The following is a 15,829-nucleotide window of genomic DNA, read 5'->3' as shown; positions in this document are numbered from 1 at the left end:
AATAAATGTGTTGAAGTTATCTCCACGTTTGAACCTTCCTTTGTCAGAACACACACAGACCACCAACTGCAGACTCCCTACACATCAAGGAAGCCGCTTATGCTAAACCAAGAGCAAAACAAGACAGCACTCAATCAATATAGAATCACGTCTAGTCTATCGGGTTTGTAGTGTATGCCTGTTCCAGGGGCTTGTAGTCTGACATTGAAATTTACATTTCAGAATGTGTGGCTCTGTAAAGCACACAGTGTGCCAGCTCCCTCAGACTCCGAGTGTCACTATCAAGTCCAGGCATTTACCTGGTAGAAAGCAAACTCCAAATGTCAGAGGAAGTCACAGCACCCCAGTCTACGGGCAGGTGTAACCTTCCAGATAGAAGTGAAAGTGCACTGTCTACTGCTTCATTCACACTGTGCTGGTGCCAAATGTATGCCAAAAACATGAGAGCAGAATAGGTTAATGACCCCCACACTCACCCACTAATTGGTATCGAGCAAAACCAATCTGACTTACATTAGATCATATGAAGCTGAAGGAGATTACATTTCCTAAACAGAAACAAGCAGGAATTTCCATTAGTTTCTAACAGAAATCTCCTCTTGCATTTTATGGTTGCTTTACATTTTTGATTTTCATTTTCTTCTGTTGAAACGCTCTTTTGCTTTACTTCATCAGATAGTATATGAAATGATGGGATAGGCTGGAACTAAGCCAGCCTCCTTGAAAGATGAAAAAAAAAATTCATTCTGATAAGCATCTTACCGCCCACGTTAAACAGTGCAGTGTTTGTGTTTGCACAATTTGTTTATCGCTGGGATTTGGACTATGTTGGCAAGCTTTGCAGACTTTGGTATCAGATTCCTGTGGTCTCTACAGGATTCAATTAAGGCAAGATCTGCAAACGTGTTCCCGAGGAAACCTAACTAGGCAGCAGTTGCTTATCAAACTCCAAATATGTCTCAATTATTTTGATTGAGTACACCTTGGGCTGCAGTTGACAGCGCAGTTTCACACATAGGTCAAGATTTCACTTCTAGTTTTTCATTTGCCTAGCCACTAAAGGATGCCCATCAAGATCTTGCGGTCAGTCTGTTTGGCTTGCTGCAGACCCCTTGCACCCCACCCTGCCAACACACTTACCGCCCTCCGGGTGCCCCGCACACACACAGGCCACCAGCTGCAGACTCCCTTGTGCTGCCCATGTCCAAGTGTCTCACACTGTGCATTACCTGTCCCGCGGGAGAAGGCTGCCCATAACCACATGGAGAGAGAAAAGACCAGAGGGGCCCCTCTGGACCTGAGGCCCCTCACCCTCGTGGAAAAGAGTGTGCTGGACCTGGTCGGCGGGACGGGAGAGCGGGCAGTTGCAGGAGCGGAGGTCATCATGGGACAACCAAGTGAACACCAATGCATTGCGATGTCCCTACGGCACATGAGTCACCTCTTTCCCGACACCACCCCCACCCACGATCTAACCATGCGTCTTGTCTTGTGCCTTTCAGGGTCACCACCAGACGATGAGGAACTGGATGGTGTCGCCCACGCCAAGCCGCAACCCTGCATCACCCCAGAGCGCATGTCCGGGGACGACGCCGACTTCTCGTTACTGCTGTAACTGGCACCCTCCACTATTTGCCATTTTAGTGAAGAGGCTGCTGGGGCACTATCTGGTGCGCACCAAACACATCCAGCGGTACAGCAGGTGGAGGTAGGAACCCCCAAGGGGGCCGACGGTCATACAGGTCTGGCGCTTCTGGAATCGACATGGGACATGCAGGTGCAGAGCCAGTGACTACATGAGGGGCTGTCAGCAACCATCCAGTGCTTGCAGGAGCAGGGGGCGGTGCGGACTATGTGTGCCACCCAGGCCAACACCACATAGGTAGCATCCACGGTGGAAACCAGGGCGGCATGGTAGCACAGTGGTTAGTACTGATGCTTCACAGTGCCAGAGACCTAGGTTCGATTCCCGACTTGGGTCACTGTCTGTGTGGAGTCTGTGTGAAGTTCTCCCCGTGTCTGCGTGGGTTTCCTCCGGATGCTCCGGTTTCCTCCCACAGTCCAAAGATGTGCAGATTAGGTGGATTTGTCACGCTAAATTGCCCTGTATTGAAAAGTTAAGTGGGGTTACGGGGATAGGGTGGAGCTGTGGGCTTGGGTAGGGTGCACTTTCAGGGGCTGGTGTAGACCCGATGGGCCGAATGGCCTCCTTCTGCACTGAAAATTCTATAATCAACCTTGGGTGTGAAGGTCTCGGCCATGGCCTGGGGCACAGTGTGCGGGCAGTGACTGAGGCCGAGGAGAGGGCAACCAGGTCACAGGCAGCCATGGACCAGGGTTACCTGAACATTGCTGTGATACTCCAGAGCGTGGCCCCATTGCAATGGGTCATGGCTCCGAGCGTCGAGAGCATTGGCCTGGCACTGGCAGACCTGAGCCAATTCCAGTGCCAGAGGGACCTGCCATGGTGCCAGAGGGACGTGGCACAGTCCCAGGGGGACATGGCACAGTGCCTGTGCTCCAAGGCCGCAAGCTTGGAGACCCTGGTCGAGACGCGAGCGGGTCTCCATGATTGGCAGCACCAGGTGACAGGGGAGCCCCCGGAGTTCACACTGGCCACACACTCCATCCCAACGAGTACCCCAATCGGGCACCCGAAGGGAGGAGGAGGTGATGGGACCTGTACCGGTGGCACATGTGGGGGGCGGGGGGGGGGGGGGGGGGGGGGTGCCGAAACACCGTAACACATCTGAATCCCCCCCGCCCCCCACCTGTCCCTGGTGCATCCGATGCGCAATGGGCAGAGCTGGGTGCCACCACACCACCTATGATGCCCGGAAGAATGCTGGGCTCCTCCGAGCCCGGACACTCCAGAGGGGGCCCAGGTCACAGGGTGGGTTATGCAGCAGGTCACCACCATTTCACCACCAGCTGGGAAACTATCTAGAAGGAGCATTCGGACACGTAGGGTTAGAAAGTTTGACGTCAGTTAAGTTGCCACAGGTGTAGCTCATAGGATAGCGTTAAGGGTTAGGGCACAGTAACTGTACATAGCACTGTCAGCAACAAACACATGTTCACTGACGTTCCAACCTGCTTCGGCGCTCTGTCCACAGTGTGTGCAGGATGGGTGTGCGGGTTGTTGGGTTGGGGGGGGGGAGATGTCGGAGGTCGGTGACGTTGAGTACGGGTGTTGGAGGATGGCACAGGCCAAGGCCCCCAGAGCGCTTCACAGCGGCAGTTTGTATTTGCCGCTGCTCCTGCTGGTGGCTGCAAATGCCTGGAGACTGCTGTTGCTGTTTCCTTCCTTTTTTGTAGCCGGGGTGAAGGACATTTTTTTCTGAGATACCTGGGTCCTGGAACACTGGGAGGTATGAGTCCAGAAGGCAATTTGGTTTGAAGTAAGAAGACGCTGTGGGTCCTGGTGCACAACATTGATCCAAATGGGCCACTTGATGATGCCATTGAAGAAATGCTTTCACAGATTGCTGATGCGTTTGTTGGTGGTGTGGTGAGTAACTGACACATCCTTGCGGGTTAAACACACTGGAATTCAAGGATGTTCAACTGCACCTTGAGCGCCAGTGGAATACATGGATGCCAGGACTTGGTTCCGGTGAGATTGGGCCGTGTGGGAGGGTCTGCACAGCTGTGACTCCTGGATGGAAAATGTCACTGCTACGTGGAACAAGTTACACATTGATGGACAGATCATTTCTCCGGCAAAGCTTTGGACATGATAACACATTCTCAGGCTTATCCTCCATTTCTGTTGAGGAACCCGTGAGGGGTGATACCGTGTGTTTTTTTTGTGAAAATGAGCTGATATTCATTTGTATTGGTACCAATATGGAACAGTGACGTGTCTTTGTTGTTTAATTGTTACTGTGTGCTATGTGGAATGTTACGTAGTTGATTTTCAAGTCCTTTTTACTGTTGACCGTTTAATAAACAAAATATTCCCGAACGGCAAGTGCATGGATCAGCTGAGGGCACCTGAGCACAGTATCCCTAATATTCCCGCTCTTGTGCCTGGAGTCGAGGGGCTCCTGTTGTGACCGAGGTGAATGAGGTTTGCCAGCACAACTGGCTTGCTGGATGGCACTCTGAGAGAAGGTGGGACAGTCATGGTGAGGGTGGGCGGGGTGGTTTATGGGATTTGAGGGTCCCGGGATGAAGCTGATTGTCGGTCTCTCTCCTTCTCTAATTCCTTACAGATATCCCGTACCAGCCTCCCCGAACAGGCGCTGGAATGTGGTGACTAGGGGCTTTTCACAGTAACTTCATTTCAAGCCTACTTGTGACAATAAGCGATTTTCATTTCATATCAAAATGGAACGTGGCGTCGGTCCTACAGCGTTTGCCCTCACGTTGCTGGTGGCAGCCCAGGCGGGCAGATGTCGGAGAAGGCAGCAGCGACAACGCAGGCTGGAGCTGGCTCCTCATGTGCAGGGGACCGCTACACACCGGCCGCCTATCAGGCTGAGGGGGAACCCAAAGGGGGAGACCCGCGATGGCCCACGGTGCAGAGGTGTCGTTGGTCTTTCGTTAACATGGCAGCATGTGCCACAGTGAGCCAGTGCCGCATCTGTGCCACATTCAGGCCAGCACGGTAGCACAAGTGGATAGCACTGTGGCTTCACAGCGCCAGGGTCCCAGGTTCGATTCCCCTCTGGGTCATTGTCTGTGCGGAGTCTGCACATCCTCCCCGTGTCTGCGTGGGTTTCCTCCGGGTGCTCCGGTTTCCTCCCACAGTCCAAAGACGTGCAGGTTAGGTGGATTGGCCATGATAAATTGCCCTGAATGTCCAAAAATATTAGGGGGGGGGTTATTGGGTTACGGGGTTAGGGTGGAAGTGAGGGCTTAAGTGGGTCGGTGCAGACTTGATGGGCCGAATGGCCTCCTTCTGCACTGTATGTTCTATGTTCTATCCTCGCAGGCTTGGCACCCTGTGGAGGAGGAGGAGGACACCCGTTCCCAATGGCCAAAGCCGTGAAGGTCACTGTAGCCCTCAACAGTTAGGCCATGGGTTCATTCCAGGGCTCAAGTGCAGGCCTCTGCGACATTTCTCAATCTACAGCCCACAGGTGCATCCGTGAGGTCATGGATGCTCTATATGCCTGGACATCAGACTTTATCACCTTTAACCTGCACTAGGCCCACCAAGATACCCGGATGCATTCATGTCACCATGCGCACACCAGGGCATCAGGGAGTGTCCTTTATTAACAGGAAGGGGTTCCTCTCCCTGAATGTTCATATTGTGTGTGACCACCACCTCCGTATCATGCATGTGTGTGCCCACGACCCAAGGAACGTTCATGACAGCTACATGTTGGGACACTCAGAGATCCCCGGCATCTTCGAGGACCACACCAGGATGATGGGTAGACTCTTGGGGACAAGGGATACCTGCTGAGTTCCCGGCGCGGAGGCCTGAGACCGATGTGGAGACCCATTATAATTAGACCCATGTCACATATGCTGTCATTGAGCAGACTGCTGAAAACGCGGTTCCAATGTCTGGACTGCTCTGGTAGCACCCTGCAGTACACCCCCCAGAAGGTCGCCCGCTTTGTGAGGGTCTGCAGTGCCCTCCACAACCTGGCATAGCAACAGGGCAACTGCTGGAGGAGGAGGAGGGACATGTAGCCTCGTCTGAGGAGGAGGAGGTGGACCAGGAGGAATTGGAGGAGGAACCCGGGAAGAAGCAGGATAGAGGGGCCGGAGGATGGAGAATGGGTTGTGGCAAGGTCCAAAACACACAGGGGACCATGATGTGGAGATGCCAGCGTTGGACTGGAGTGAGCACAGTAAGAAGTCTAACAACACGAGGTTAAAGTCCAACAGGTTTGTTTAAAATCACTAGCTTTTGGAGCACAGCTCCTTCCTCTGGTGAATGAAGAGGTGGCTTCCAGAAACACATATATAGACAAAGTCAATGATGCAAGATGATACTTTGAATGTGAGTCTTTGCGGGTAATTAAGTCTTTAGAGGTACAGATGGAGCTACTGGAGAGAGGGATAATCACAGGTTAAAGAGGTGTGAATTGTCTCAAGGCAAGAACAGTTGGTAGGATTTCACAAGCTCAGACTAGATGGTGGGGGGTGAATGTAATGCAACATGAATCCAAGATCCCGGTTGAGGCCGTACTCATGTGTGTGGAACTTGGCTATAAGTTTCTGCTCGGCGATTCTGCGTTGTTGCGCATCCTGAATGCCACCTCGGAGAATGCTTAGTCGAAGATCAGGGGCTGAATGCCCTTGACTGCTGAAGTGTTCCCCGACTGGAAGGGAACATTCCTGCTTGGCAATTGTCGTGCGATGTCTGGTCATCCGTTGTCGCAGCGTCTGCATGGTCTCGCCAATGTACCACACTGCGGGACACCCTTTCCTGCAACGTATGAGGAAGCCAACGTTGGCCAAGTCACACGAGTATGTACCGCGTACCTGGTGGATGGTGTTCTCATGTGGAATGGTGGTACCCATGTCGATGATCCGGCACGTCTTGCAGAGGTTGCCATGGCAGGGTTGTGTGGTGTCGTGGTCGCTGTTCTCCTGAAGGCTGGGTTGTTTGCTGCAAACTCAAATGGACCATTGTTTGCAGCAAACTACCCAGCCTTCAGGAGAACAGGCCTCTGAAGCCCACTCCAGTCACCCCTCCATAACATGGAGTCTCGTAGGGCCCTATGGGCACCGCCAGAGAGGACGGACGCTGGACACTAACCATCGGCAATGGGTTTTTATGATTATCGTTCGACTTTGAATTCAAGATTTTTATTGAATTCTAATTTCACCATCTGCTGTAATGGAATTTGAACCCAGGATCCCAGAGCGTTACCCTGGGTCCCTGGCCTACTAGTCCAGTAACAATACCAGTACACCACCTCCTCCCCTTATGGCCCAATCACTGAGGAGCATCGCTGAGACTATCAACACCATGGTGCAGGCAATGGGGACCACCATGCTAAATTGCCACTTAATTGGAAAAAAAAGAATTGGGTACTGTAAATGTTTTAAAAGTTGGGTCGACAGCAGGTGGTATGTGTGGGCACTGCACCTGGACATGAAGGGGTTGTGCTGGTGGGTGCCAAGGGGTTCTGAGGAACAAGCCCGAAGATCCGATGTGGGGAGAGTGCAAGTTGTCAGCCAGTGATCTGTCGGGGTGGGGGTTTGGGAATTTGAGGGGTGGCAGGTGGAACTAATGCCAGGAGAGAGGTGGTAACTTACCCTTGCAGCTCAGTGGGGGTCGTTGTTCTTCTTCCGACACTGGATGGCTGTCCTCCTCATCATGCTGCCCGCAGTGACAGCCACTGCCACTGCCTCCCAGGCGGCATTGGTGAATCTGCTGTTCATCTTCAGACCCCCTCGGGGAATCAGGATGCCCCACCTCTCATTCACAGCGTCAAAAAGCCTGGCCAGGTCGACATCCCCAAAGCAAAGAGCAGGTTTGTGCACTGCCATGTTTGTGTGTTGATGGAGAGTGTGTGGTGAGGGGGCATTTAAAAGCAGCTCCCCCTTGTTCGGAGCGAGAAGCTGAGGCGCAAGTCAGGCGAATTAGACGGCGAGACAGCCAGTAATAACGAGAAGCTCTTGGGGTTCATTTACAGTACGAAGCGCCATTGAATAAGGGCCATGATGTCGCCAACGTGGTCATCAAGAAACACCCCGCCAAACATGCCCAATATGACACTTAGAAATGTTTCTGTTGAATCACATCCTGTATTCTAGACTGTGGGCGCGATCCAATGGCCATATTGCACCTGAAAAGCAGCTCGCCATGGCGATAAAAGCCTGGGAGACCGCGCTCCTGGGATCTATCCGATTCGCAACACCTCACGAGATCCAGCGTGATCTTGCAAGACATTGCGATGTAAATCCTGCCCATTGTAGGCTGGGTCACCTTTTGGCAAACCTGCATGTTAAGAATGAGTTAGCTAGTCTCACTTTAATGTGCTGATTCCCAAGGTACCTGAGACTTTGCCTCGTAGACCTTGGGTGAGCGCCATTCATCACTGGTCCCCACAAACGGGACCTGACGGAACGGTACATGTGGGGGCCTCCCAGCTGTATGCCCTTTGAGCAGGATGGTGCCTGGGGGCTGGGGGCGGGCTGGGGGTGATCGCTTTGGGGAGCTCCCCAGTGTACAACAAGGGGCTATGTGCAGTCTCAGCTGCGTGTTCCCCACTGAGGCGCCTTATATAACGTGACGGGAAACAGGCAGCTCAATGTGCTCGCCATGGGACTTTGTTCCAATTTCGTTGAATCGAGGCCTGCAGCTCTGTTGTTTGGATGGACTTTTCCAGAAAGTATTAAATTAAATGATATTTAAGCATATATAGGATAGAACAGGGGTGGGCAAACTTTTCCGTGCAAGGGCCACATTCAAAAATTCACAATTCACAAAGGGCAGCATAGTATATTACGTAAAATAATTACTTCACCCGGTTATGATTCTGGGCGCCTCATATAGAACATAGAACAGTACAGCACAGAACAGGCCCTTCGGCCCTCGACGTTGTGCCGAGCAATGATCACCCTACTCAAGTCAATGTATCCACCCTATACCAGTAAGTAACCCAACAGCCCGCCTCCATTAACCTTAAAAAAAATTTTTTTTTTTTTTTTAATTTTTTTTAGTTTGCCCACCCCTGGGATAGAATGTTATGCCCCATCTCCTGGCAGGTTTGGTGGGGGGTAGCATTTAGCCAGGTAGGATGTCCCCACCTGCCACCTTCCCTCTGCCATTCCACTTAAATCTGGGGCGCAAAGACTCATGGACAACCTACCCACAGCTTCTTCCCCACAGCTGCAAGACTCCTTAACGACACCCCCTCGGACTGATCTGTTCCCTGTAAGAACACTATTCACGACGCCCTATGCTGCTCTTGCTCATGTATTTACTTTGTTTGGCCCCTTGTTCCGCACTGTAACCAATCGCTGTTTGTCGATGTACCCATTTGTCAATGTTCTCTGTTGCTTATTCTTTTTGTCTACTATGTACGTACTGTGTACATTCCCTTGGCCACAGAAAGATACTTTTCTCTGTACTTCGGTACATGTGACAATAAATCAAATCAAATCAAATCAAATACCCACCTAGTCACCAATTGAGACTCACTTAAGTGCCTCATCCTCATTTCACTGGTATTAACCTTGCAGCAGGCAGAGGGCTTGCCATGTGTGGAACACAACAAGCAAACCTTGCCATGTTTGCTTGCGGACACCTAAGAGTTGGGGGAGCGGAACTCATTGAAAGGCATTCAATGCCTGATTGAGGAACCCAGCATCAGGGAGGGTGTTTGGCTGGCTGAAAGCCACCACTCTGCCCTTGCAGCTGACGCCCTCTCCCACAACTCCTTTCCTGCAACTCCCTTCCCACCATCATTCACCTGTGCCTGGGTCCCTGTTCAATCTGAGGCCTCAGGTGTGTGTCGTACTAGCAGAAGCAACTGCAGGTGGGACTTCTGTCCAAGTGGTCCTTGATCCAGGAGGAATGGCTGAACACTTGCCTGTCAAGGTCCTGAGTGGCACAAGATGTGGCGGGTCTTCACGAAAAGAGGCGACGCAGGGGTCTCACCAGCTACCTAGCCAATGGCCGAGATCCCCTTCATCTCTAAGATTCCGCCCGATTGTGTCATCAGATAATTGAGCTCAATTTTGCAAACACATACGTAACAGTTGAAAATGAGTGATTTTATAAATATTTAGTAAATTAAGCCAATAACTTTTTAAAAATAAATTTAGAGTACCCAATTATTTATTATTTTTCCAATTAAGGGGCAATTTAGCGTGGCCAATCCACCTAACCTGCACATCTTTGGGTTGTGGGGGTGAAACCCACGCAGAGATGGGGAGAATGTGCAAACTCCACACGGACAGTGACCCAGAGCCGGGGTTCGAATCCAGGTCCTCAGCGCTGCAGTCCCAGTGCTAACCACTGTGCCACATGCCGCCCCTAAATTCAACCAATAACTTAAGGATAAGAATGAAATGAAACAAAGAATGGCAAATTAATTAGAAGCAGACTATTATAGGTATCAATAGCACAAAGCAGACTATTTGATCCATTGTTCCTGTGCTAGGGCTCTGGAAGAGCGATCTGTTTAATCTCATTCTCTGCCCTTTCCCTCATTTTAAGTCTTCCTTTTGCAAATATGTATCAGATTGGGAAACTGAAGGGCAAATGATTTTGGGTTTTCAAACCACAAAGAGGTTGCTCCTAAACGCTCAAATACGTCATCTATATTAAACTACGTTTACCACCCCCCTCCTCCCTGTCCACCGCCGGTTAGAAGTGGAAAAACTAGTCATGGTTTCTGACCTTGATCATCATTCAGTTTCTGTAAACATAAACAATGCAAGAGTGTTCCTTGGATGAGGACTGGAATGGCTGTATCCCTGTGGTCAGTTACTTAATTGCAGGAGATTGTCACAGCATAGCCCAATCCTATTTGCACCTCCCACAGACACATATGTATTTCCCAGTAAGAGTTACTAGATCTGGGTTAGCAGTGGGTGACTTTCACCTTCATGATCCATAGGTCCTGAGTCTAACTAGCAATCGTGCCTGTGAACCACGAGGCTGTAGGTCCAAAGGCTTGAGCACAATATCCAGACTGACACCCCTGTGGAATACTGAGGGGATGCTGTATTATCAGAGATGCTGAGCAGGATTCTTCATTTGGGAGACTTACCACCCCTGGAGCGTCTGGTTCGCGCTGGCATGGCGCCCAGAAGGGATTACTTCTTCCTTGCCATGCATGAATTTGTATTTGCCCATTTGTTTTGCCCAACACGAGATTCTCCGCCACATCAGGAACTCCCACGACAGGCAGCAGCGAATCCCGGCCAACACTGCCTTTCAAATAAGATATTAAACCAAGAGCCAGACTACCCTCTGAGGTGGATCTCACAGCACTATTCCAACATGGAGTTCCTGATGTGCCAATTGATACTTATCCTTAAAATAACATCAATAAAACAAATTGGTTGCCCTTTATCACATTGCTCTTGAGACTTTGCATTGTGCAACTTGGCTGCCATTTTGGCCCAAGTCTTCCATTCAGGATCCGAATACTTGTTTCCGACCCTGAACAAGTTAAAGAAAAATACACACTTAGTTCCTCTGATTTTTCAGGGCAAGACGGCGTAAAGAAAATCCTCAGAGGGAGCAGCAGAGAGAATCCACGCTGAAATGGCATCGCCTTTTACCGCACTAGTTGCCATATTCTGGTCAGTGGGGTTTGAATAGGTACAGAAAGAAGGTCGGTAAGGAGATAGGGTGGGTAAGGGGGTAGAGTAGGCAAGGTAAGTGCATGCATTGAGTAAAGTAAGTGGGTAAGCGAATAGAGTAGGTAAGGTAAATGAGTAGGGTGATGAAGTGGGGTCAGGTCAGGTTGGGCAGCCTGGGACTAGTCAGGTTGGCTCAGGGGAGGGGAGTTTTGGGGGGGCATCGGGGGGGGGGTCGGTGGAGTCAGGTGGTCGGGAGGGCGCAAGGGGAGTTGGGGGGGGGTCAGTCAGGCGAGCTAGTCAGGTTAGGTCAGAAGGAGTCAGGGATTTGTTAGCCGGGCGTTGAGTGGTTTGGATTGGTGAGGCCGGGCTAGGGGATCGTGGGGGGTAGTCAAGGTGTTGAGTGGGAGTTGGGGTGGGGGCTCAGTTTTGTAGTTACCCAGGAGTTAGGTTAGAATTTTCTGTCTCTGATTTCCTGGGTAACTATCCAGGTAAGTAAGTCAAAATTGTTCAAAATCTTCCAACACTAACTCAGAGTCGCAGATGTTTTCGGAGGGTCTGGGCGAGCAGAGGAATTGCCCATCAGAAGTTCAAATTTCCCAGGCAATTCACATGGAGTCACAGCATCCGGACATCGAAGGGGTCCCGGTCTGCATCTTGGGGTTTGTCCCGTATCCAACGATCTGGGGTCTGGTATGTCTTGGTTTGTAAGTATTTTGGGATGAATGAGTGGGTGGGTGCGGACCAGGGTTTGAGAGATCATTTTTGGGGGGGGGGGGAGAGAATTTCACCTTTTTAGGACCCTTCAACAGGCCATGGGGTCAGTTAACGCCAGAATGCCCGCCTACCACCAACCCACGAAAGGAATCCTGGCATGCTTGGTGAGGCTACCCCCACAGTCAATTAAATGCCAGTGGTGAGGGATGAGGCCCATTAATTGCCTACATAAGGACCTCAATTGGTCCACTGGTGAGGGGGCTGCCCGATGGTATAATTCCGGAGGTGATGGAGGCAGGTAGGTGTCGGCAATCCGCATGCTGGGTTTAACATGCTCTCCCTGGATTCAAACCTGCTGGCAGGGGAGTATTATATCCAGCTGTAGATCTCGATCCTAACCTGACAATGTATTCAGCTATCAAACAACATGGGCGGCATTCTCCCTTCCTGAGACTAAATGCTGACGCCGGGGCAGGATTTGTGGACTTCTATGACCCATACATTTAAATACATTTTTAATATTCCCTGGAATCCCTGCAGCACGGAAGGAGGCCATTTGGCCCATCAGGTCTGCACCAGCCCTCTGAAAGAGCACTCCATCTAGGCCCACTCCCCCGACCTATCCCCGTAGTTCCTATGCATTGATCATGGCCTGTCCACCTAACCTGCACATCTTTGAGCTGTGGGCGGAAACCGGAGCCCCCGGAGGAAACACACGCAGGCACAGGGAGGAAGTGCAAACTCCATACCTCCCGCAGGAATCGAACCCGGGTCCCTGGCGCTGGGAGGCAGCAGTGCTAACCACTGTGCCACCGTGCCGCAAACTTCATTCTGATGGCTGTTGTCACCAGTTTTGTACAGCAGTAGGACAAAAATTTAAATTTCTTTGATTCCGCCACAGGAACGTTTTGCTTTAAAATGTGATCCAAGTTCAGAGGATAACAGTGCCGATTTTCAGAATCTTCCCATTGAGTTTATCGATGGTGAGCTCATGTTCTGTCAGGGCACCATTTCATCTTCGCTTGTTCAGCGACTTGCTTGGCGTGGTAAACAGCAGCAGATTTTCCACGACACTTGCAGCAGCCAGTGAAGAAAATGCTCCTTTGTGTGAGCTAACATGTAAATACTTGAGCCTGTTTTTGTTAGACGAAAAGGAAACAAGATCATCAGAGCGAAGACATATAAAGATGTTAATCGCATGACAGCAATCTTCACTGTTGCTCAGTGTACCGCACTTGAGTTTTGTTTGCGTATGTGCTTATCTGCACTGAGTGCCGAACTTCTGCAAGCTCCCAGAGATGTGGCTGGCCTCCAGGGGATTAACTGTCAAGGTAGCCAACTAGAAACTGCAAAAATGCCAGCAGCAATGCTCCAGGCTTGCTCGCTAAGGGTGAATTTGTGTCGGACCCGGCGTAGCTTGAATGTAGCATTTTTTTTATTCCTTCGTGGGATGTGGGCGTCGCTGGCTGGGCCAGCATTTATTGCCCATCCGTAAAAACATTTTTGAGAGTCAACCACATTGCTATGGGTCTGGAGTCACATGTAGGCCAGACCAGGGAAGGACAATTTCCTTTCCTAAAGGACATTAGTGACCAGATGGGTTTTCACGACAATCGACAGTGGTTTCATGGTCACCTTCAGACTTTTAATTCCAGATTTTTATTGAATTCAATTTCACCATCTGCCATGGGGGAATTCAAATCTGGATGGCAAGAGCATGACTCTGGGTCTCTGCATTACTGTCCAGCGACAATACCACTACGCCACTGCTTCCCCTATTTCTTTTTTAAAAATAAATTTAGAGTACCCAATCAATTTTCTTTCCAATTAAGGGGCAATTTAGCCTGGCCAATCCACCTACCCTGCACATCTTTGGGTTGTGGGAGTGAATCCCACGCAGACATTGGGAGAATATGCAAACTCCCTGCAGACAGCGACCCAGGGCCGGGATTCGAACCCGTGTCCTCAGCACCGTGAGGCAGCAGTGCTAACCACTGTGCCACGTGCCGCCCTAACCTCCCCTATTTCTTTTTTTTTAAATTTAGAGTGCCCAATTCATTTTTTCCAATTAAGGGGCAATTTAGCCTGGCCATTCCACCTAGCCTGCACATCTTTGTGTTGTGGGGGCAAAACCCACGCAAACACGGGGAGAATGTGAAAACTCAACACGGTCAGTGACCCAAAGCCGGGATCGAATCTGGGACCTCAGCACCGTGAGGCTGCAGTGCTAATCCACTGCGCCATCGTGCTGCCCACCTCTCCTATTTCTGATGGCTATACAGTAAAGGTGCCACGGGTGGAATTATCTTTGGCCCACTTTGGCATTGAGGATATAAGGAATCACTTGGCAGTCCTTTAAAAATGGTGGAAGTGGCCCAATTCTGGAATCCCTGACCCCATTCCCAAGGTTTCCAATTTTCAGGAGTAACCTTAAAGAATACTGGCCAGTTTGGGCCATATACCCACATCATGCACTCCCAACCTGGCCGACTCCATTGCAAGAATGGTATGTCCTCAACCTCTACAATTGTCATGGAGTTGGGTCAGATTTTCACAGAGTTACAGTTCACGGCTTCTCAGAGGAGTCACAGACTATAATCTGCATGAGGAAACGTTTGAAATCTAAATGCAAAAGATCATTCACACGTGCCTCATGCCAAGGTACCCATCTGGCCATGACCCCAAACAGCTGCGATTGCCCCACAGGGCCCTAATACCAAGGTATGCCATCCAAAAAACCTGTATGACGAGACGACACAGCCGGAGTGAGGCACATCCAGAGTGGGAATTGCAACTTGGTAATTTGGTGCAGTGAGGTAATTCGGTGCAGAGTGGGAGAAGGTGCTTTTTCTCTACTGTTTTGTTCTCACTCTTTCTTCTGGTCTGTAAATTTTAATCTGCAGGGAGAGAACCAGAGAGCATCTGAGACCCTGGGTGAATTCTCCCAGTGAGCCAGAGAAGACACAGCCAGAGTGAGGCACAACCAAGAGTGAGTTTGGGAATTTGAAGCTAGGTGGGAATTCGAAGCTGAGTGGGGAGGAGGTGCTTATAACCCTGGTAAGTAGTTTTTCTTTTCATTGTCTAATTTATTTATTTTTATTTTGAAATTGTAGTTGTATAAGTTTACCTAAGGTTTAAGACATGGCAGGAGATCCCAGACCCGTGTCCTCCTGTGCGATGTGGGAGCTCAGGGAGACGTACACTGTCCCTGGCTTTTTCACGTGCAGGAAGAGTGTTCAGTTGCAGCTCCTGTTAGACCGCTTGACGGCTCTGGAGCTGCGGATGGACTCACTTTGAAGCATCCGCGATGCTGAGGAGGTCGTGGATAGCACGTTTAGCGAGTTGGTCACACCGCAGGTGAAAGTTACTGAGGGAGATAGAAAATGGGTGACCAAAAGACAGAGCAAGAGTAGGAAGGCAGTGCAGGTGTCCCCTGCGGTCATCTCCCTGCAAAACAGATATACCACTTTGGATACTGTCGAAGGAGATGGCTCACCAGGGGAAGGCAGCAGCAGCCAGGTTCATGGCACCGTGGCTGGCTCTGCTGCGCAGCAGGGCAGGAAGAAAAATGGCAGGGCTATAGTGATAGGGGACTCGATCGTAAGGGGAATAGACAGGCGGTTCTGTGGACGCAATCGAGATTCCAGGATGGTATGTTGCCTCCCTGGTGCAAGGGTCAAGGATGTCTCGGAGCGGCTGCAGGACATTCTGGGGGGGGGGGGGGGGGTGAACAGCCAGCTGTCGTGGTGCACATAGGCTCAAAGGATGCATGTAGAAATGGTACAGCAGTTATCAGGGGGGATTTTAATCTACATGTCGATTGGTTTAACCAGGTTGGTCAAGGCAACCTTGAGGAGGAGTTTATAGAATGTATCCGCGA

At 50.6% G+C, this 15,829-nt stretch overlaps 1 long non-coding RNA gene across 1 annotated transcript in view; it reads left to right on the top strand.

Annotated features, from left to right (window-relative positions):
• The window catches only part of LOC119978033, a 28,563-nt gene extending 17,215 nt beyond the window's left edge, over positions 1 to 11,348 (top strand). Inside the window, exon 3 of the long non-coding RNA XR_005463352.1 lies at positions 11,141 to 11,348. This is a non-coding gene — a long non-coding RNA (uncharacterized LOC119978033). The remainder of the gene's footprint in view (positions 1 to 11,140) is intronic.
• The last annotated feature ends 4,481 nt before the right edge of the window (positions 11,349 to 15,829 follow it).

This window comes from Scyliorhinus canicula, chromosome 1 (assembly GCF_902713615.1).
Source record: "Scyliorhinus canicula chromosome 1, sScyCan1.1, whole genome shotgun sequence".
In the NCBI taxonomy this organism is placed as follows: Eukaryota; Metazoa; Chordata; class Chondrichthyes; order Carcharhiniformes; family Scyliorhinidae; genus Scyliorhinus; species Scyliorhinus canicula.
This window is presented reverse-complemented; position numbering and strand designations above follow the sequence as displayed.